Source organism: Ictidomys tridecemlineatus, chromosome 12, assembly GCF_052094955.1.
Source record: "Ictidomys tridecemlineatus isolate mIctTri1 chromosome 12, mIctTri1.hap1, whole genome shotgun sequence".
NCBI lineage: Eukaryota > Metazoa > Chordata > Mammalia > Rodentia > Sciuridae > Ictidomys > Ictidomys tridecemlineatus.
The window spans coordinates 18,161,896-18,183,616 of record NC_135488.1 but is presented as its reverse complement, the minus strand read 5'-3'; the positions used below and the strand labels follow the sequence as shown (position 1 = coordinate 18,183,616).

At 41.2% G+C, this 21,721-nt stretch overlaps 2 pseudogenes across 1 annotated transcript in view; one reads left to right on the top strand and one right to left on the bottom strand.

Moving 5' to 3' along the window:
* Positions 1-558: 558 nt before the first annotated feature.
* On the bottom strand, positions 559-762 carry LOC144369634 (small nucleolar RNA U3; annotated as a pseudogene).
* Positions 763-4,443: 3,681 nt separating this feature from the next.
* LOC144369087 (mitochondrial enolase superfamily member 1-like) overlaps positions 4,444-21,721 on the top strand; it is a 33,837-nt pseudogene continuing 16,559 nt past the window's right edge. Inside the window, exons 1-8 of the transcript XR_013428544.1 lie at positions 4,444-4,661; positions 7,623-7,731; positions 15,996-16,111; positions 18,494-18,580; positions 18,963-18,989; positions 20,743-20,815; positions 20,934-20,980; positions 21,483-21,560. The product of XR_013428544.1 is annotated as a mitochondrial enolase superfamily member 1-like (transcript). The remainder of the gene's footprint in view (positions 4,662-7,622; positions 7,732-15,995; positions 16,112-18,493; positions 18,581-18,962; positions 18,990-20,742; positions 20,816-20,933; positions 20,981-21,482; positions 21,561-21,721) is intronic.

The window sequence follows — 21,721 nt, the reverse complement described above, 5'->3', positions numbered from 1 at the left end:
GACACAACATCGTTGTTTGTATGTGGTGCTGAGGATCGAACCCGGGCCGCATGCATGCCAGGCGAGTATGCTACCGCTTGAGCCACATCCCCAGCCCAGTATACAGATCTTGCATATTTTTTTGTTAAATTTGTCCCAAGTATTTCATAGTTTTTATGCACTTGTAAGAGGCATTGGTTTTCGTCTGTTTTGATTTTGTTTTTAAGACAGGGTCTCAATACGTTGCCCAGGCTAGCCTTGAACTCCTTGAACTCAAGTGATCCTTCTATCTCCGACCCTCAAGTAGCTAGAACAGCAGACACACCCCACCACACCTGACTTGATGTATTAAGTTCTTATTTCAATTTCCAATTCTTGATAACTAGTGTATCAAATATTAATTGGAAAAGCCCTAAGTTCAATCCCTAACCCTAAATAAATAGACCCTGTATCTTGTGAACTTGTTAAACGTAATATTAGTTCTAGTAGCTTTATTTGTAATCTTTGTTTTAGTATCAGGGTAATATACTAACTTCTTTTTACTTTGTTTTTTTTCTTTTTACCAAAATCATAACAGAAACCACTCAGATGGTGTCCTCTTCCTGTTATTCCCCCAAAGGGAGAACAATGGTCAGCAGTGGCAAATAGCAGCTGGAATAAAGCAAGGGCCAGCTTCACACTCAGGAAAGGACACTTCATCTCTTTCTTGTCATTTCCCATACTCTACACATTCAAATTTCTCTAGAAACAAACTGTAGAAATGATCCCTGAAAGTATTGTCTTTTAACCTCTTTTTAAAAATGAGATGTCCCTCCTCTTGTATTTTCCACAGTTTACGTTAGGATTCAGTTTTAGTGTTGTACTTTCTATGGATTTGTAACCATATATGACATTAAAATGTAAAATCTCTGTTCTGCAAAAAACACTGCCAAGAAAACAAAAAGACAAGTCACTGACTTGGAGAAAATATTTGCAAAAGACACATCTAATAAAAGGCTTGTTATTCAAAACATACAAAGAACTCTTAAAATTCAACAATAAGAAAACAACCAACCATATTAAGAAATGGCAAAAGACCTTAATAGATAGCTCACTAAAGAAGATATACAGATGATAGGTAAGCATAGCAAAAAATGCTTCACTACATATCTGATCAGAGAAATATAAAACAAGTTACCACTACATATCTATTGGAATGGCCAAAACCCCAAACACTGATACAACCAAATGATGGTGAAGATGTAAAACAACAGGAATTTTCATTCATTGCTTATGGGATATAAAATGGTAGAATCAAGTTGACAGTTTGGTGGTTTCTTGCAAATGAAACATACTTTTTCCATGTACTCTAAAAATCCTGCTTCTTGGTGAATACTGAGAAGCCCATATGAGTTGAAAATGTATATTCATCCACACAAACACAGACACATGAATGTTTACAGCAGTTGTACTAGTCCATTTGTGGGACTATAACAAAATACCACAGACTGGGTAATTTATAAAGAACAAAAATGTACTTCCTCACAGTTTTAAAAGCTGAGAGTCCAAGACCAAAGCATTTATGAGGGCTGCTCGATGCTTCCCTGATGGTGCTTTGTTGCTGCATGCTCCAGAGGGGAGGAGGGCTCTGTCCCCACATGGTGAAAGGCAGAAAGGTATGACAGGCTAATGCTGCATGAAACCTCTTTGTTAAGAGCCTTAATTGCATTCATGAGAGAGGAGCCCTCATTACCTTCATCACCTCTTAGAGGCTCCACCTCTTGGGGGTCATCACATTGGCCATTAAGTTTCAACATCTGAATTTTGGAAGGTACATGTTCAGATTAAAGTAGTATCATTATTCATAATTACCAAATCTTGGAAGCAACCACAATGTCCTTCAGTAGGTGAATGGATAAACCATTGTACATCCAGATAATTATTAATCAGTATTAAAAAAATGAGTGGACCAGGAATATAGCTCAGTGGCAGAATGCACACTTAGCCTGCATAAGGGCCTTTGTTGAATCCCGACCACCAAAAAAATTAAAAATCAAAGAAGAGAAATATTAAGACAGGAACAAATACAGAGTGAATGCAGATGTATATTACTAAGGAAAGAAGCCAATCTGAAAGAGACTAGGTACTGGATGTTCGACCATATGACCTGGAAAAGACATAACAAAAGACAAAGTTCAGTGGTTGCCAGGGGTTAGCAGAGAGGGAGGGATAAATAGGCAGAATACAGAGGATTTTAAGGGAAATTAAAACATTCCATATTTCAATTTTCAGGTGCTAATGTAAATTGTGTTGTATTTATTTTCACATTCCATTTGTTCATTGGGACAAGTGTATAAGAAAGTGACTTTATATGTGAACTTTATATGAAAAAACTGTTATAATCATTTATTAGTTCCAGTAGTTTTTTGACTCAAATTTTTCTATAGATAATCATCATCAGTGGAACAAAGACAGTTCTATTTCTTCCTTCCCAACACATATACCTGCTATTTCCTTTTTATGTCTTATTAGATTATCTAGGTCTTCCAGTACTATGCTGGAAAGCAGCAATGAGAAGGGACATTTTTGCCTTGCTCCTTCCTGATCTTGGTGGTAAAACTTCTCAACACTAAATATGATTTTAGCTATAGGAGCTTTTGTAGATATTCCGTATCAACTTATGGAAGTTCACCTCTAATCCTAGTTTACTGAGTTTTTGTTATGAATGAGTGTCAAATTAGATTTGTCAAATGCTTATTCTACATTTATTATCACATGATTTTTTTCTTTAGCCTGTTAAATGATGGATTGATTTCCAGTATTGAACTAGCCTTGCACACCTGGAATAAAGCCTACTTGGTTGGGGTCTGTAATTCTTTTTGTTCATTGTTGGAGTGTTTAATTTTATTTTTAGGGATTAGGGATTAAATCCAGGACCATTTTACCACTGTGCTATATCCCCATCCCTTTTTATTATTTTGAGACAGGGTGTCCCTAAATTGCAGAGGCTGGCCTCAAGCTTTATCCTTGACTATCTTTCTTTGCTTTGAAGTCTACTCTAACTGAAATTAATATAGCCTTACTTGCTTTCTTTTGATTAGAGTTAATATGGTGTAACTTGTTAAATTTTTTAATGTTTTTTTTTAACTTTTTGATAGACTGTTATTTATTTATTTATATGTGGTGCTGAGAATCGAACCCAGTGCCTCACACATGCCAGGCAAGTGGTGCTACCACTGAGCCACAGCCCCAGCCCAATATGTTTTTTTTTTTTTCCTGTCTCAGTCTGTTTATGTTGCTATTACAAAATATCATACATTGGATAATTTACAAAGAACACAATTTATCTCCTCACAGTTCTGGGAGCTAGGAAATCCAAGACAAAAGCACTAGTCAGTTTGGTATCTGGAGAGGATGATGGTTTCTATTTCCAAGATAGCTTCTTTATTTATTTATTTATTTTTAAAACCTGGCCGCATGCATGCCCAGTGAGCGCGCTACAGCTTGATCCACATCCCCAGCCCCAAGAGAGCTTCTTGAACACTGCCCTCACAAGAAGCTGTGAATGCTATTCCTTCCCATCCTTTTACAAGGTTACTAATTCTACTCATGAAGGCAGAGCCCTCATGATTTTAACAACCTCCTAATCCCATGTCTTAATACTATCATATCAGTAAATTTCAACATGGTGGGGGGACACAGACCATTTACTTGTAATCTATATTTGTTTTAACATAGCCATTTCTGTCTTTTAATTGGTGCATGTAGACCACTTATATTCAGTTTTTATTAATATCTACTACATGTGTCACTATTTTTATTCCTTTCTCTGTTCTTTATTCCTATTTTTGCTTTCCATTCTTTTCCCGCCCTTTGTGAACTGAGGATTTTACATGATTGTATTCTCTTAACATACCAGTTATACTTTTCTTCCCCACTTTTTTAAGTAGCTGCCCTGGAGTTGGCAATATATATTTACAACCAATACCAGGTGCCTTTCTTTCACTAGCTGTAAATGGAATAGGTAATCCCTACTAACTTCTAATTTGTCCGGTGGCAAAAAGACTGAGGGCGTTTAACGAGATCTAGGGGGACTGGGGTTATATGGCTCAGCGGTAGAGCACCCATTCAAGGCCCTGGGTTCGATCCTCAGCACCACATATAAATAAATAGTATTTTCTAGTCCACTACCCTTCTGGGGACGTGCTGTCTGGAGCGGGGCCGAGCCACTGGCCCACACCTGCTTCCAGGTCGCACTTGGTTTCTCCCTCTCGGACGCGGCTCCTGGCAAGTCCCTTCCCTTCCAGTCCAGGCGGGGCAGGTGTGCGCTGGGCTGCCCGTGGGACACGCACCTCCTTCTCCCCCAGGGGCCATCTAGACTGGGAGGGAACCCCGGCATAGGCCGCGCAGGCCAGCCTGAACCGCAAACTCCAAGAAAAGCGGGCGAATCCGGGGGAGCTGATTGCAGCGCCCGCGAGGCCAAGTCCACGTGCGCGGCAGCACCCCCCCCACGGGTGACCAATCAGCGCTCGCCTCTCCGCGAGGCTGCCTCGCCCCGCCGCTCTTCTGCGACTCTCGGCTTCGCGACCGCAGCGGAAGGCTCCCTGGCGCCGGCAACATGGCGCGCGGCAGGATCTCCGGCCTCTTGGTCTGGGACGTGCGCTTCCCCACGTCGCTCTGGGGGCCACGGCTCAGACGCCAAGGTAAGCGTGACCGACTGCCCTCAGGCACCGCCGGGACAACACCCAGGCCCGCGAGTCGCGGGCTTTACCTGGCTTCAGTACAGTGGGAACTGGAAGCGCGGGGAAGGTGGACGCTTTTTCTATCTCTGAGGAAGCAGCCAGAAACTCTCCACCTTTCCGGATTATTTTTTTTCCCCTTTATTTATCGTATTTTATTTGCCTGCGTTTGAAATGTCTTGGTTTTACTTTTTTGATTCACGTTTTCTTGGAAAGGGGAGAGTGCTTATTATGCAATAAGTGCACAAATGATATTATGATAAATGACTTTTTGTAAATCTAGTTGATGATCCCCTGTGGACCTCCAAATAAATATTTGAAATTTTACTGATTTGTAAAAGTGCAAACACTTAATTGAGTGCTACTGCATTTGCCCCTCTGAAGCTTGACAGCTGTGGGTAAACCACACATTCTAAGCCTAGGCTTTCTCATCTATAAAATGAGTACAGTGGTGTCTACTTCATGCATGTAAAGTGAGATACCTGAAAAGAGCTGACAGAGAGAAGGTCCTCAATAAGAATTGGCTATAATTACTATTTACATAAGAGGAAACTGAAAGCAGAAAGAACTCTGTCCTAGCCCTGAGCTTTGAATTTGTGAAGTGTTATGATAAACTATTTTATTATAGGAGGGTTTAAGAAATAGCATTTGTTTCTGGGACTGAGTGGTGTATGACCCCTAGGTGAGGAATAATTATCTGATACCTGTATTGCAATTTCATAAACACATAAGCATTTCTCCTCAGGAGATAGAGTGTATGTTATGTGCTGACTCTCAAGTGTTTAGCAGAACACGCTGCTTTGCAGTTCTCCACCGTGATTGCTTCATTTGCCCTCTGGCCATGCTGAACTCAGCACTTCAGCTTCTTTTCAGCATTTAGCAGAGCAAAACATCCTGATGAGAAATCTGATATTTTTATAAAGAAGTCCTGAAACTCTCTTCAAAATCTGTTAAAGCTGAAGTTCCTGATCATTTCTTTCTGCCCTTATTGGAAACATGGAGCACTCAGCCTGCATGTATTTACTAATTTCTTGCTTCCCAACACTCATCAAGCACCCAGAAAGCCCCACAGCTGTGAGCTTGCATCTCAGCTCAGCTGCCCACTGGCCACCTCCTTGCAGTATTTTCCCTCTTATTTGCTCCTTATCTGTGAGCTCCCTTAATCCCTAGTCCTGTCCTCCCAGCAGTTAGAAGATGTTGCCTACTGCATCACTGAGAAGACTGAAGACAGTCATACGCTTGGCCCCATCTCTGCACACCTGTGTCTAAACCAACCTCTTCTCCTCTTTCCCTTTATTCTTTATCATGTCCTGCTCCAAAGCTAATCCATTCTCCTTCCCTTATTTATTCTCAAGGCTCCCACTTATATCCCTTTTTCCTTCAGTACTTCCTTATTTCCTTTGGTTCTCGTCCATCCCACATGGACAGAGCTTTCCCTTTAGAAGAGTCTGAATTTGATCCTCACACCTTTCTAGCTCCCTTTGGTTTCTTCCTCTCATCCCCAAACTTCCTGCTCTAGGTATGTTGCCTTATCCTTTACATCTCCTTCCTTCTTAATCTGAAATTGACTACTCTTTCTTTCCTTCTCTTGGAATTGCCTTCAGTTTTTTTCTCCTTCCAGTGACCTTTATGCTCCATGCATTTCATACCATCTGCTGTCTCTTCCTTGTGAATCTGTCTAGCTCCCAGCCTCAGCCTTTCTGACTACTCCTTCTTCCTGCACTGGCCCCCTTCTTCTCTCTCCAAGGCTTTCCCATCTCACTGCACACTCCCATTAAGACTCTTCTCTAGCTAGGCTTGATGGCACCCACTTGTAATCCCAGTGACTTGGGAGGCCCAGGCAGGAGGATCAATTGCAAATTCAAGACCAGCTTTGGTGACTTAGTGAGACTTTGTCTCAAAATAAAAGAATAAAAGGGCTGGGTATGTAGTTCAGAGATAAAACACCCCTGGTTCAATCCCCAGTACCATAAAAAATAAAAACAATAGAAAACAACAACAACAAAATGGGTTAATTTGTCTTGAAGCTTTACTTCTTTTTCTGCCAGTGGTCTCTGAACTTGCACTGTTATATTTATTATCCCTGCTATAAACTATTGCAGTGAAGATCAGTCCAATTTTATGTAAGAGCTTTCTGAAACCTTGGCTTGTTCAATTTTAAGCTACTTGCCAACATAACTCTGTTCAGTGAGCTGTGATTGGAAATTCTTGGGTTTAAAATTGAACTGAGACCTGGAGACATTGCACAGTGGTAGAGCACTTTGGTAGCATGTATGAAGCCCTGGGTTTGATCACCAGCACCACAAATGAAAATAACGGTAATGTCAATGATAATAATATGAAATTGAGCAGATGACTTTTTTTTTCCTTGTACCCGGCGTTGAACCCAAGGGCACACAACCATTGAGCCATGTCTCCAGCCCTTTATTTAACCTTTTTTTTTTTATTTTGAGACAGGGTCTCATTAAGTTACTCAGAGCCTTGCCAAGTTGCTGAGGCTGACCTACGATCTTTCTGCCTCAGCCTCCCGAGCCACTGGGATTACAGGCATGCATCATCACACCCAGCTGAACACCAATTTTTTATATTGCAAATTGGCATTAAAAAATGTGTACATCTGGGGCTAGAGGTGTAGCTCAGTGGTACAGGGTATGCTTTAGTATGCTCCAGGACCTGTATTCTATCCCCAGCACCAAAGGAAAAAAATATACATTGTATTTGTTGAACGGATTCGAACCATTCAGGACTTTCCTTTGCTCCATTCAGATCTCCTGCATTTTCTTTGGGGTTCGTCAACTCTTCCATCAGATTGGATCTCTTCTTGACATGTCCCTTATTGCATTTTCTGTTTCAGGTGTCATTGTCATGGTTATTTCTGGGTTTCTTACATTTGCATTTGGGGGGTATGGGTCACCTTTCCTGCAGCATACAGACCCTGACTACTTGGCTGCCTATGTTGTCCTGGAGACTGATTCGGGAGATGGACTCAAGGGATATGGAATTACCTTCACTCTGGGAAAAGGCACTGAAGTTGGTGAGTTGATGATTCTCTTGAGATTCTAGAATGCTTCGTTTTTCACTTAGACTCCAGTTCTGACCTATTTTTTTTTCTGTATTTACACTTCTTAAAGGGATTAAAAACAATACTTATTTTGCTGGGAGAAATTAAAAGGTGCAGCATTTGGCCTCTCCTCTTACAGCCATCTATAGACTGTGGAAAAACCCTTGACTCTGGATCTGTTTCTCTGTATTGAATGGTGACTACCAGAATGCTATTCATCTGCTCTTAATTTTGGCTTCTGTAGATCTTTGAGGACCTATACTAGGAAAGTGACCAAGGGTGGTGGAGGGAGCAGATGTAAGTTCACACAGCTAGGTTTATTGTGGTGTGCACTGTGAGACTACCTAGTTTTCAAAATATTTTACCCAAAGTTGCTTTGAGGGGCCAGTTCTTTGTGGGGCATATTGAGCCATGTTTAAGTGATTCTTCTCCCCTCCCCCATTTTCCTAAACTGAAGGCACTGAACATAATGTAACTTTTCTCAGCAGGCCAAGATCTTAGAGACAATGTTGAGCCCCCTCATTTTTTTTAAGAGATGAGGAAACCGAGGCCCAGAGAGCTACTCAGCTGCTTCCTAAAGCACTTGTTCTCTAGAACATTTAAATGCAACTTTTTTGTATGCATACATGCACATGCTATAAAATTCAAGAAGTACAAAAAGGTGACCTTTGCCAGATCATTTTCAGTGGATCATTAGAGGCTGAAGCCAAATCATGATAGGGTGAAGAGAAACTATCAGGGAAAGGGGTAAAACAGGTTATCTAACTTTTGTGGCAATATGACTCTTCCCTCATGATTATTTACACCATTAGCATTCTAGGTAGCTGTAGGATAAAAGTCTTGCCCTACGGAAAGATTTTAATATTGTCAAGGAGATGAAGGAAGTGTGTGTGTGTGTGTGTGTGTGTGTGTGTGTGTGTGTGTGTGTGAATGACAAGAAGTGTACAGATTTATTGAGGAAACGGTCACAAAAGACAAAATCCAGCTGGGTGCAGTGGTACAGACCTGTGATCCCATCTACTCAGGAGACTGAGACAAAAGATCATAAATTCAAGGGCAGCTCAGGCAACTTAGTGAGACCTTGTCTCAAAATAAAAAGAGCTGGGGATGTAGCTTATGGGTAAGAGTGCTCCGGTTTTATTCCCCAGTTCTACAAAAAAAAATAGGATCATGGTACAGAGTGAGGATTGTTGCAAAGTGAAGGGGTTACTTTGCTCTGCTCAGGTGGCTTTGGGCAAGCTTCAGAGCAGAGGTGATGCTTTGAGGAAAGGCTCTGAGAATAAATAGGCACTTACTAGGCAGATGGAAGAGACCAGGCAATGATCTGCCTCCCTCCACACACACCATTAACAATTTAGTGTAAAAGTTTTCCCCAAGACAGTGACCACTGACCAGGGTGGTTTTTTGATTGGTTGGTTGGTTTTTCGTAACAGGGATTGAACCCAAGAGTGCTTAACTGAGCCACATCCCCAGCCCTTTTTATATTTTATTTTGAGGCTTAGGGCCTCACTAAGTTGCTGAGGCTGGCTTTGAACTTACAATCCTCCTGCCTCAGCCTCCTGAGTTGTTAGAATTACAGGTGTGTGCCACCAAACCCAGTTTCAGGGTAGATTTATAAGCTGTATTTTTACTCCTCTGAAACTTTAATCATCGCTATCTGTACATTGAGCGCTTTATGAAGCTACTGTCATTCTTCATACTACAAACTACAAAGCATGGCCCCTGAAGGTTTTGTAAAATGCACAGTAAACTTACAAAATAGGGACAGGCCCCTGGAACCATTCTCTGTTAACAGCTAAGACTTTGAGTTTTGCTACTGTGGGTAGGTGCACAATGGAAGGACCGTGAGCACAGGGATAATAAGAAGCTCTTTTCGGGTGTTGCTGAGCTCAGTGTTTGTTCCCTGACATCCCCCCATACTCTCAGCCCCACCCGCTGTCCTGAGGGACATCTTGGGCAGCGGCGAGTCAACTCTCCTGTCTTTATGGCATGGCTCTTATGTGCTAATGTTGTTGGCTTCCCCCTTTTTCAGACCACAGCCGGACAGAACCCATTTTAACTTTGACCTTGCTATATATTTCACATGACTGACTGCCGTCTCATTCGAAAAGCTACATGACCCTTGCACTAAAGATGCAAAATTCCATTAGCTCATCTCCGTTCCCCACAGCCTCTGTCAGTCAGCCTAATCATTCTTTTAGAATAGAGCAAAAAGGAAAAAATAGTATTTTTCTTGTTCCCATAAAGAGTGTTCATGTGTGTGAGAGGTAGGGAGGAAAGGTTGTATTATAATGTATAGAATAGATCAGTGTTGTTTTTCTTGGGTGGTTTTTAACTCATATTTTTATCAAATTTACTTAATTATTATTAATGTCTCCTGCTTTCTTTATATATATATATTTTTTTTTTAAATGACAATTTTTTTAGAGTGGTCTTAGGTTCACAGCAAAATCAAGCTGTGTGTACCCGCCCCACACACCCACAGCCTCCCTCTTATCATTGTGTGCTGCTGGAGTTATTGGTACCTTTGTTATGATTAGTGAACCCACATTGACACATGATGATCCCCAAAAGAATATAGTTTACATTGGGGTTCACACTGGGTATTGCACATTCTGTGGGTTTAGATAAGTGTGTAATGATGTGTATAATGTAATACCAAGCTATTAAAAAAATAGGAAAGGAAAGAGAGGTTAAAAAGGAGGAAATTTTTTTTAATATGTATTTTTTAGTTGTATGTGGACACAATACCTTTATTTTATTTTTATGTGGTGCTGAGGATTGAACTAGTGTCTCACGCGTGCCCTGCGTGTGCTCTACCACCGAGCCCCAGCCCAAAGCAGGAAAGTGTAAATAAACAAAAATACAGTCATGCTACCACTTGGGCTCAGACATCCATGGTCATCCACAAGCTTTGCTGAGTGAACTTCCAGTGCTGGAGGTTGCCACAGAATCAAGGTCTAGGAGAAAACCCTTGGGTTTAGTCAGCAAGAAGCTGCCTTTCAAAGGCCAATTTTTCCAGATGAATTTCCACCCTTCCCATTAGACACACAAACTTGAATTTCTCCATGCTGAAGTCAGACCACTACAATCCAAGTTTCTTTTTTTCCTCCTCTTGCCTTTTATTAGTGTTTTTGCCTGAGTACATCAGTATCAGTCACTACTGATGCTTCATAAAACTATAGTTTTTTTTAATCCTACAAATTTTAATTTCTTTTTTGTTCATTTTCTTTTTTCTGTTATTAGATACATACACTTTTTAAAAAATTTAGTTGTTGATGGACCTCTATTTTATTTATTTATTTTTTAATATTTATTTTTTAGTTGTAGTTGAATATAACACCTTTATTTTATTTATTTATTTTTATGTGGTGCTGAGGATCAAACCCAGGGCCTCACACGTACTAGGCAAGTGCTCTACCACTGAGCTACAACCCCAGCCCACAGATTTTAATTTCTAAGCAAGTAAATATCCATCTTCATAACCCACAGATACAAAAAGCTTCCAGACTCTTTTCTTATACTTCTTATGAAAGTCAAAAATGTCCTGGAGGTCAAAAAGTGAGATGCCCACTGGCAGTTATGTTCAATTGTGACTGCACCATTTCTTGTCCTGACTACCCAAGGAGCCATTTTAAGGGAATTTCAAGCATCAGTTATATAAGAGGCTGACTGTGGTGGGTTTTTGTCCACAAGTACAGAAAGTTTTTGGTGGTAATCTGTTGGACTCCCAGATAGTACCTTTGATGGTTTGTGATGGGTGGTTGTGGTCTTTTGAGATATATATATAAAGAGAGAGAGAGAGAGAGAGAGAGAGAGAGAGAGAGATTTTTTGTTTTGGTAGTTTTTTGTTTATTTTTTGGCTTGGTTTTGTTTTGTTTCAGCTAGTATCATTAGTTGGTGTTCCTGTTTGGGATGTGTAGTGAGAGCAGTCAGAGTAGTGTAGTACTACCGGGGTCCAGCTCCTGCTATAAAACCACCTTCATAGACTATTATCAGGTCCTGATGGACATCGGGCAGGGTGGCTTTGCCCAAATGAAACTAGTCCACCAGCTCCTCACCAGGACAGAGATGACGGTGAAAGTTCTGCCAAAGTTAGAGCAAAACATCCCATCCAAACTATATATGCTGATGGCCATGGAATGCCGAAGTGTGATCCACCTCTTTCAGATCATTGAGACCATTGAAAATATCCAGCTATGGCATACAGCTATGGCATACACCTCATCCTGGATGTTGATGGCATGCAGGAGGAGGCCAAGAGACCATTCAGGCAGATTGTGAGAGATTGAGAAGGGCATTGAGCACCTAGATCTGAATGCAGAGAACATGCTGGTGGGCGCCAGAGGCAACAGCAAACTCTTGAACTTCAGCCTGAGCACCAGATTCATGATGGGGCAGAAGCTGAACAAGTTCTGGGTCACTCTCTAATACCTTGCCGCTGAAGTCATCTAGAGGGAAAAAAATATGGGGGCCCCCTGGTGGACATCTGTAGCCTGGGTGTCTTTTGTACTTGATGGTGCCAGCAATGTGCCCATTTATGTATGGAGCTACTGCTAAGCAGCTGAAGGAGGTAATCATGCATGTAAGGTGCACCATTCCCCAGCATATTTCCACAGGAGCATGGAGCCTTGTCAACAAATACTGACAGTGGACTCCATGCAGAGGCCCACCGTAGAGCAAATAATGGGGCACCAATGACTGAGCCAGGGTGAAGAATATTCATCTAGTTGTTCTAGTGAGCCAATCCCCTAACACCCAGACTCTGCAATTGTAATCATCAGTTTTGACATGGATTATGACCCATAAAATACCTGAGTGTCCCTGGAAAATTGAAAATACGATGAGGTGATAGCTTCCTACCTGATACTCCAGCACCAGATAACCCAGGGCGCAGGCTGCATGTTCCTGGTGAAGCCTGTGCATCAACAGGATTGGGCCTTGCCTGGGCCTCAGGGAACTTTTCTTCCAGTGTCTTTCCAAAGAAGAATGCCAGTCAGCCTGCCCTTCCACCTTCACCTTACCTGTGAGCAGCAGCTGCCTACGCAGGCCAAGAAGGCAGGGCAGTAGGGCAATGGGAAAGCCAGCATGCCTGCTTCCTATATGCAAAGACCTCCTCTCCCAGCACAGCCTCCCTGGGCGACCCTGTGCGCCACATGCCTAACCCCTGGGTGATACTTAGTAGGTGGGTCACAGGGCAATCTTATAACAACAAGAACTGCACCTGCACTCAGCAACTGCCTTGTGGGCCAGCATTCAGAAAAAAAGTGGTTCCAATGTAAGAAGGGCAGAAATGGGCTAGATTCAGGAACAGAGTGGGCTCCAGTGAAAATGGAGAGCTGAGATAGACAAAGCCAACAGACAGCCAGAAGACCCTGTGCTCTGTGATCCTGACATCATGGCATTGGCATCTGTGTGGACTAAACAGCTGCAGGAGTGTGGTGTGCAAACTGGCTCAGGCTTCTCTGCACAGGTTCTAGACAGGAGCACATCTGGATCCACTAGAAGTCTCCTCTGCCCCCACCTGGGAGAGGCATCAGAGACTTTTTTTTTAGTTGTAGATGGACACAATATCTTTATTTATTTATATGTGGTGCTGAAGATTGAACCTAGTGCCTCTCACATGTAGCTCAGTGCTCTACCACTGAGCTACAGCCCTAGCCCCATCAGAGACTTTCCCTAGGACACTTCTTCCTGCCCTGCTCTTCTCTGTCCTTTCTCCCATACTTCTAGAACAGCAAAGATGCTTCTTGATAAATTTATGTTTCTTAAAAATTGTATAGTAAAATTGACATTTCAGAGATTTTTTTAAGGCAGATTAAAGAGAGGTAAAAAGGAGAGAAGCTTCAGGGCAAAGGCAGGAGCCCAGCAGCTGTCCTCTGCAAGGCCTGGACCACTGTGCCTCCCCTCTCCTGTTCAGTTGAGATACTTGCCTCAAGCCAGTATAGATGGGGACTGGCTCCTCTTGACCTAGTGTAGATAGAGATTCTTCCCTTGAGCTAGTATAGACTTGATACACTTTGAGCTGGTTGCTTTGGCCAGAAGGAATCCCTCTCCTGGTGTTTAGGCCCTTTCTTGAGGTGTGTGGAGAGGGCAGATGGCAACTAGGCTGCTGTTGGCTCTTGCAGGCTGCTTCTAGCAGCACTCCTCTCCAAAGTTTGCCGTCTCCTGCGACATTGCACTGTCAGGGAGCCAGCAGCAATATCACAACCCAAATTTCTACTGAATGCAGCAAGTTTGAGTTAACTTCTTACAGTGCCTTTATGTCAAACAAGAAAAATCCACATAGATAGCTGAATATTTCAGTGTGGCCTCATCTTTTAGAACCATAAAGGATGAGCTCATCCTTAGCTTTTGTTATATGCATCTTCTGTTTTGATGCAAACCACAGGCTCCTTTAGTCAGTGAATTATAGCAACAATAAAAAACATGAGGCCAAGGTTTGAGGTAGATAATAATATACCTCACTATGAGTCACTGTCTTACTCTTCAGATTTTTTAAAAATCCGAGAACCTCATCCATCAAGGAATGAGGAAGATTCTGTCTTCTTACAATTCTAGGGAAGGAATATCTGAACTGGAATGATTGTGGATCCCATTAACAAAAGCCCTAGAGAACCCAGAACGGCTAGTTCAGCCCTAAATGCTATATCCATTAGCAATGTGCAGTCATCTGAGAGCTGTCTCACACAGGCCAGGCACATCCTAAGAGCATGTGGTACTACTTTCAGAATGTCTTTCTCATAAGATCTGATTGATAGTAAACCCACATCCCTTCAACTATCCTATTAAATGACCTAATTTTTTTTTTCCATTGGAAGCAGAGCAATACCAAACTAACTGGTCAAAATGTTCTGTAATAAATTAATAGCTTTGGGGCTATGTTGATGACTTGAGTTGATTATCTTGGTTATGTACATATAAACTATGTTTTATAGAATGAGTAGAGGATAAGAAAGGTTTTTCTTATACAATTTGTTATTTATTCATCTTTTCTTTTTTTGGTGATGCTAGTAATCAAATACAAGGCCTCACACATGCTAGGCAGGCCCTATACCACTTATCTACTTTGTATGAAACCCCTCTTCAGCTTAAATAACATAACAAAGCTTTTTTCAATATTTATTTTTTAGTTTCTTAAAAGTAGACACAATATCTCTATTTTTATTTTTTTAAAGAGAGAGAGAGAGAGAGAATTTTAATATATTTTTTTTTTTTAGTTTTCAGCGGACACAACATCTTTGTTTGTATGTGGTGCTGAGGATCGAACCCAGGCTGCACGCATGCCAGCCGCTTGAGCCACATCCCCAGCCCTCTATTTTTATTTTTATGTGGTGCTGAGGATCAAACCCAGTGCCTCACGTGCTAGGCGAACACTGTACCATTGAGCCACAACCCCAACCCCACAACAAAGCTTTTTAAAGCACCAAGAGTAAATAATTGATGATACTATTGACCCAAATTAAGTCTAACCTTCAAACTGTGTATGAAAAATATAGTATATTCTAAATAAGCCAATATAAGAAGTTCAGTGTTTATGTATGTATAAATATTTTACTAGTTAAAAATTCATTTAATTTTTAAAAAATATTTTTAGTTGTAGATGGACACAATACCTTTATTTTGTTTATTTAGTTTTTTTTTATGTGGTGCTGGGGATCGAACCCAGTGCCTCACACATGCCAGGCAAGTACTCTACCACTGAGCCACAACCCCAGCCCTCATTTAATTTTTAGTAGTGTATTATGATTTTATAAATTGAAGATATTTTCAAAACTTGTCAATAATGAAGAGGCATTTCCTTTTTTTTCTCTCTTTTATTTCTGTAAATTAGGGTGTTCTTATTCCTTAGGAACAATAAAGTACTAGGGTTTGGTTTTGAATCTGATTGAACACCTTACAAAGTGAATAGGAAAATAATTTTTAGAACATCATTTAATATTACAGATCTGTGGGGTTTTTTTGCCCATGTCAATCAATCAAACATATTTACTGTATTCAGGAAATTTAACTCAATATGTAGATTCAGCTATTTTGCTTTGGGGGAATATTAGTTATGACAAGCACAGAATAAGACATGCACATTTTTGGAGCAATTTTACAAAACATTTACCTTTGGTACTTTAAATTTTTTTCATAAAATGTCTACATTAGTTTGTGGTATTTTCCTCTCAATTTATTGGATACACTAATATGTTTTAATAAACATCAATAAAAATGGAATTCTTTCAAAATAGTTGTCTGTGCTGTGAATGCCCTTGCCCACCATGTGCTTCACAAGTACCTCCAGGACATTGTCAGTGACTTCAGAGGCTTCTACAGGCAGCTCATCAGTGACGGGCAGCTCAGATGGGTAAGAGACCAATTTTGTAAAAAGCTTTTATAAATAAGTTACTATGGTCTAAGATGTCCTTTGATTGCAGCAAATGTGAAAATAGTAATGGCTGTACAATTTCTAAGTAAAGCATTTCATTCAAATAAATTAGGGCTTCAGTCATTTAGATAATCAGTATTTTGAGGCAATCAGTTCCTTTCTGTAAGGCTTAAAGCTTTTTGGCTCTTATCTACCTCAGTTTCCACGCCCTAGATTGGAAACAGTGGTCTAGAGGATAAAGAGCTGAATGGGCAACCTTTTTTTGGAAGAGAGAATGTGAACAGTTCTGGTATTGTGGCAGAGGTTATTAAGAAGTAAAATAAGAGCAAAGTTAAAAAAAATAGGGTGTGGTGGTGCACGCCTGTAATCTAAGCCTTAGCAATTTAGTAAGGCACTAAGCAATTTAATGAAACCCTATCTCAAAATAAAAAATAAAAATGGGCTGGGCCTCAGCCCATTTTTATTTACAGACCCTGTCTGTAAAATACAAAATAGGGCCAGGGATGTGGCTCAGTGGCTGAGTGCTTCTGAGTTCAATCCCCAGTACCAAAAAAAAAAAAAAGAAAAGAAAAAGAGAGGAGAGAGAGAGAAATAAAGAATACCATAGTACCTAGCCTGCTTAATGCTGTTGAAGCATGAAAAACTAAGTTTCTAGAGGAAGGTTTTTTTTTGTTTTGTTTTGTTTTTGTTTTGTTTTTTTTTTTTTTTTTTTTTTTTACTGTTTCGACACTTCTTATTGGTACATTATAGTTGTGATGGAATTTGTTGTTTCATATTCATTAAGGCATATGATATAACTATAATTTGGCCAGTAATCATTCCCCAGCAATTCCCACCTCTTTCCCTTTCTCCCACTTTCTGGTCCCTTTCCTCTCCCTTCGATTTTTATGAGATCCCACCTCTCCCCCATACCTTTCTCTTCCTTTTTCCTCTCTAACTTCCACATAGAAGAGAAAACATACAACTCTTTGCCTTCTGAGTCTGGCTTTAGAGTAAGGATTTTTAACACAGTAAGATAAAGCCAGTAATCTAGACTTTGCCCTTGTCTCCTGATGACTGGTTTGTCTTGTCCAAACTCTGCTAGTCTCCCATCCATGCACCAAGAAGGGCACAAGAGAATGCACTTTCCATATTGCCTTGGGTTTTATGTTTTACTTTCTGCAAAGCAAGTGTATCTTGCCTTGAAAGGTGTCATCTTGAAGAAGCTCCCACTGGCCAAATGTGGGACAACTGTAACATTAGAATAAATACTATAGCAATGTCATTTAAACTCACTGAGTGAAATAAGAATCTATGAATCTATTCAGATAATAAGCAAAGGAAAACTTATCATTAGAGTATAAACTAACGAGTGTGAGATGAATGATAACATTAGAAAATCACCATATTTCAACCATCATACCCACAGTTAATTGAAGCAAGAGTCACAAGTGTATGCTTAAATTTGGGGTCAATAGTAATCTTCTTATTTAGAAAAGGAAACTGGTATCTTCAGAGTAGAGAAACCAAATGAACACTATCTTACTCAAGTGGTGAAAGTTAATAACCCTAATAATAAAACAAAATGACATAATTACTTATGCAGCATTTACGCCAAAAAAAAAAAAGAATAAACTGAATTAATCATGAAGTTACTACAGACTGACACATATAGCGGGGTACTTGATAATATCAAATGGCCTCTACTCTAAAATGTCAATATCATCAAAAGAAAAAAAAATGTTCCAGACAAAAAGACATTAAAGAGCCATGACAACTGAATACAATACGTGGTCCAGGATTGGATATGGATCAAGGTAAAATAAGGTACTATTGGGAAAATTGATGATATTTGATTATGGATTATGAATTATGATTATGGACTATCTTTTAAATACCAATATCCCATCAATATTTTATTTCCTGAATATGACCCTTGTGCTGTGGTTATGAAGAAGAATGTCCTTGTTTTTTTGGAACTATACACCAAAGTATTTAGGAGTAAAAGAACAAGCTATCTGAAACTTTACTCTCAAATGGTTTAGTAAAGAGAGAGATGAAAAGACAAGTTTTTATACTTTCACGAATTTTCTGTTGGTTAAAAATTTCTTTTGGGGCTGGGGATTTGGTTCAGCAGTATAGCACTCTCCTTGCGCATGTGAGGCCCTGGGTTTGATCCTCAGCACCACATAAAAATAAATAATAAAGGTATTATGTCCAACTACAACTAAAAAATCAATACTAAGAAAAATTGTTTTCTATAAAGCATAACCTTTAAATGAATTTCCATTGCTGTCTTTTCATTCTTGAAATGTGTCCCTGGCCAAAGGACCTAAGTGTCTTTTTCATGTCTAGGAAATGCTGCCATGTTTTCCTTCCCAGATTGGTCCAGAGAAAGGGGTGGTGCACCTGGCAACAGCAGCCATTCTGAACGCGGTGTGGGACCTGTGGGCGAATCAGGAAGGAAAGGTAAGTCATCTCCGAAGCACATGTGTAACTCTGTGGCACAGGAGGACATGTGACTTTCTCTATAAGCAGCGTCAGAAGACCAAAGTCAAGTGCAACACAGGTGTCCAAAAGGAAATACTGAGATACTTGATTATTTTCTTCCCTGAGTGATATTGGCAATAGTTAGGAAATTATATGATTAGATTATAAAGGGCCAAGAAAGATGGAAAGGCACAGCAAAGAGAACAGGTTAAGAGGCAGCAGGAGATAAGGGTAGCATTAGAGGTGAGTCGGTGGCTGGGGGAACCGAAGCTCTGATAGTGGGAGTTTGCCACAAGCACATGGGACAAAAATGGGTACTTTATGAATGTGATTTACATATCTTTTCTTTTTTTTCTTCAAGCCTCTGTGGAAGTTACTTGTGGATATGGTAAGTAGTTTCTTTAATGTTGTAATCATTTCTAAATGAAATAGATTTTGTGGATTATTTGCCTTTTGATAATCAGTAAGTATGTTCAAAACTATGGATCTATAGTCTATAGATTACTGATGATAAAGCAAAAACCAGTAAAATATAATATTCCCTTTCTGATATGTGAAGTAGCAGTTCTGCTTATGTAGGTGGGGTGGTACGTCAGGAGGCAGGGAGTTAAGGTATTCCCCTGCTGGGGACATATAACACGGGATGCAAATCCTCTCCACCTCCACTGCCTGTGAGGACTATGAGAAGAAGATCATAGAGCCTCTGCAAAGTCCCTGAGTTAAAGACCAAATGAGAAGAGCACCTCCTAAACTCCTGAAAGCCAGGTACTACTGTTAAGACATCATCTGGTCACTTTGACCCCAAAAGCAAGATCATGGCAACCTGTGATGTGCATTTCCAGCAGGGAAGGACCTTCACACTGATTCTGAAGTTACACACTTGGTGTTTTCTTTCTCCTTGACCTGTTTATAGCAGGGTGAACACCTGGCTGCTGAGAAGGAAAACTCCATGCAGGTTAAAGGGGAGTGAACCTCTGACCCAGGCAGACCTAGCTCTGAGTGTGTTTTTCACTACTAACTAGCTGAGTGACCCTGAGTGTATTAATTAGCCACTGTGAGCTGCAGCTGCCTTAGTGTGATGTCTGGTGGTCCACAAATTATTATTTAGCAGGAAAATTAATGAAAAGCAAAGAACACAATGGCCTTGAAGACATTTGGGCCAGGAGACTTTGTTTCCCTCTGGAGGCAGGTGAAGAGAGGCGGCTGTCACATTCGTCTGATATGGTCAAGGGTGGCATGGGGGCCCTCTTAAGGGTCAGCCTTTCATCCAGGGTGTATTTAGTGACCACCAAAACAGAAGGATCTGAGGAGTACCAGAAAAGTGCCTGAGATCCCACCTGAGAACTTTCCATTTTTTGGAACCTGTTCTCCTTTTCAATGCTACTTCTCTGTTCAAAAGAGAATCTCAGGGAAAGAGCTTTAGATTTTTAGCAGCTCTGGAGGATTATTATGATTACTGTATGACATTAGTGGGAACAGAGCTGCTAGTTCCTTTTCCCCTGACTGTTCGGTGGGGTCGGGAGAAGACCCAGTGTGAGGCCTAAGTTGACCTGCGGCCAGAACGCTGAGCCGGCAGAGGAAGAAAAGCTGATCTGGAGCACAGTTGGCCATTGTCCAGGAAGGTCTTGCTGTCAGGGAAGAAAATTATCTCCACTTGGCAGGAGAGGAGATTGCCAAGGCTGCAGGAGCAGTGGGCCTCGGATAACCTTTGGAGACCCAGCTCTCAGAGCAGCTTTCTTTCCTCCATACCAACCTGCTCCAGGACCACCTTCATCCCCTCAGCAGAGTCAGCCTAGGGGTTGAACAGGTATATAGAGGGATGTCAGGTACCGTCTGTTTGTTTATGTTGTGCCAAGTGTTTATTTTGTGCCAGGGCCTCTTGCTGGGAAGCCATGTTTTTTGGAAAGAACAAGGCAGAAGCAGGGAAGGAAGGATCAGGGCGTGAGGGATTGAGGGCTTGCCAGGGCCAGCAGTGAGCCTCTGAAGGACTCCACATAAGGAGTGACAGGACCAACTTTACACAAATCCCAAAGGTCCCTTCCTGGAAAGGATGAGCCCGATAGATCAGAGTAAGCAGCATCTTAGAAACATAATCTGCCTGTGAATTGATTGAGGCCTTCCTCTTCCTGTCCCACTGCCAGGATCCCAGGGCGTTGTTATCCTGCATTGATTTAAGGTATATCACTGATGTCCTGACTGAGGAGGATGCCTATGGTGAGTCATGTGCAAGGAGTGGGCCTGGAAGCTTCCTGGTTTACTGAAATGTGTACACAGCAGCCATAGGCCCTGTTGGATGGATGAAGGAGTGAGTGATGATTTTTATTTTTTGCAGAAATACTGAAGAAAGGTCAAATTGGTAAAAAAAAAAAAAAGAGGTAGGTTATAAGAAAATTTCCTTCCTTGCTTGTTCTATCATTGTTCACTTTTGAGTGTCCCTGTCTTCTATGGGTACACATTATCCTCAGATGCACTGTGCCAACCTGGGTGACTCGGGGGATTAAGGCATGAGGATCACAAACTCTAGGCCAGCCAGATGCACTGTGCCTAGCAACCAAGGCCCCAATCAGAATTGTGGGTCTAGGTGAAGAAGCCACATAGGTATGACCTCTGGCTGCAGGGTTCACTTCAGCCACTGCTCACAGAAAGTTTGACTTTAGGGTTCTACTGTAGGTTAGGGGGACCCTTGGGGAGTAGGGCATTCAGAGAGGGTATTTTGATCACCTGGAATTGATACCCCAATTGGCTGAACTTGTGGCAGGGTGCATGTGAAGGGCACTCAGAAGAGCTGGACTCTCTGGGCAACAGTTTAGCTGCAGACAATTTGAACCCAAAGTTCCCTGAAGGTGCAAGATGTTGACAAGTGTTGTGTTTTCCAGAAGAGCAAATGCTGATGCATGGCTACCCTGCCTACACCACATCATGCGCTTGGCTGGGGTACTCAGATGACACACTAAAGCAGGTGGGCTTTTTAACCTGGTTTTGCAGGCAAGCTGAAGGGGGAAAAGTAAACTGGCTTTCAGTCTCCACTCGCACCTCTGCAGTCATACATCACCTCTGACACCAGATGTGGACAGTTTTCTTCTATACCAAGCAATTCTCTAATCTCGTGGGCACCATGGG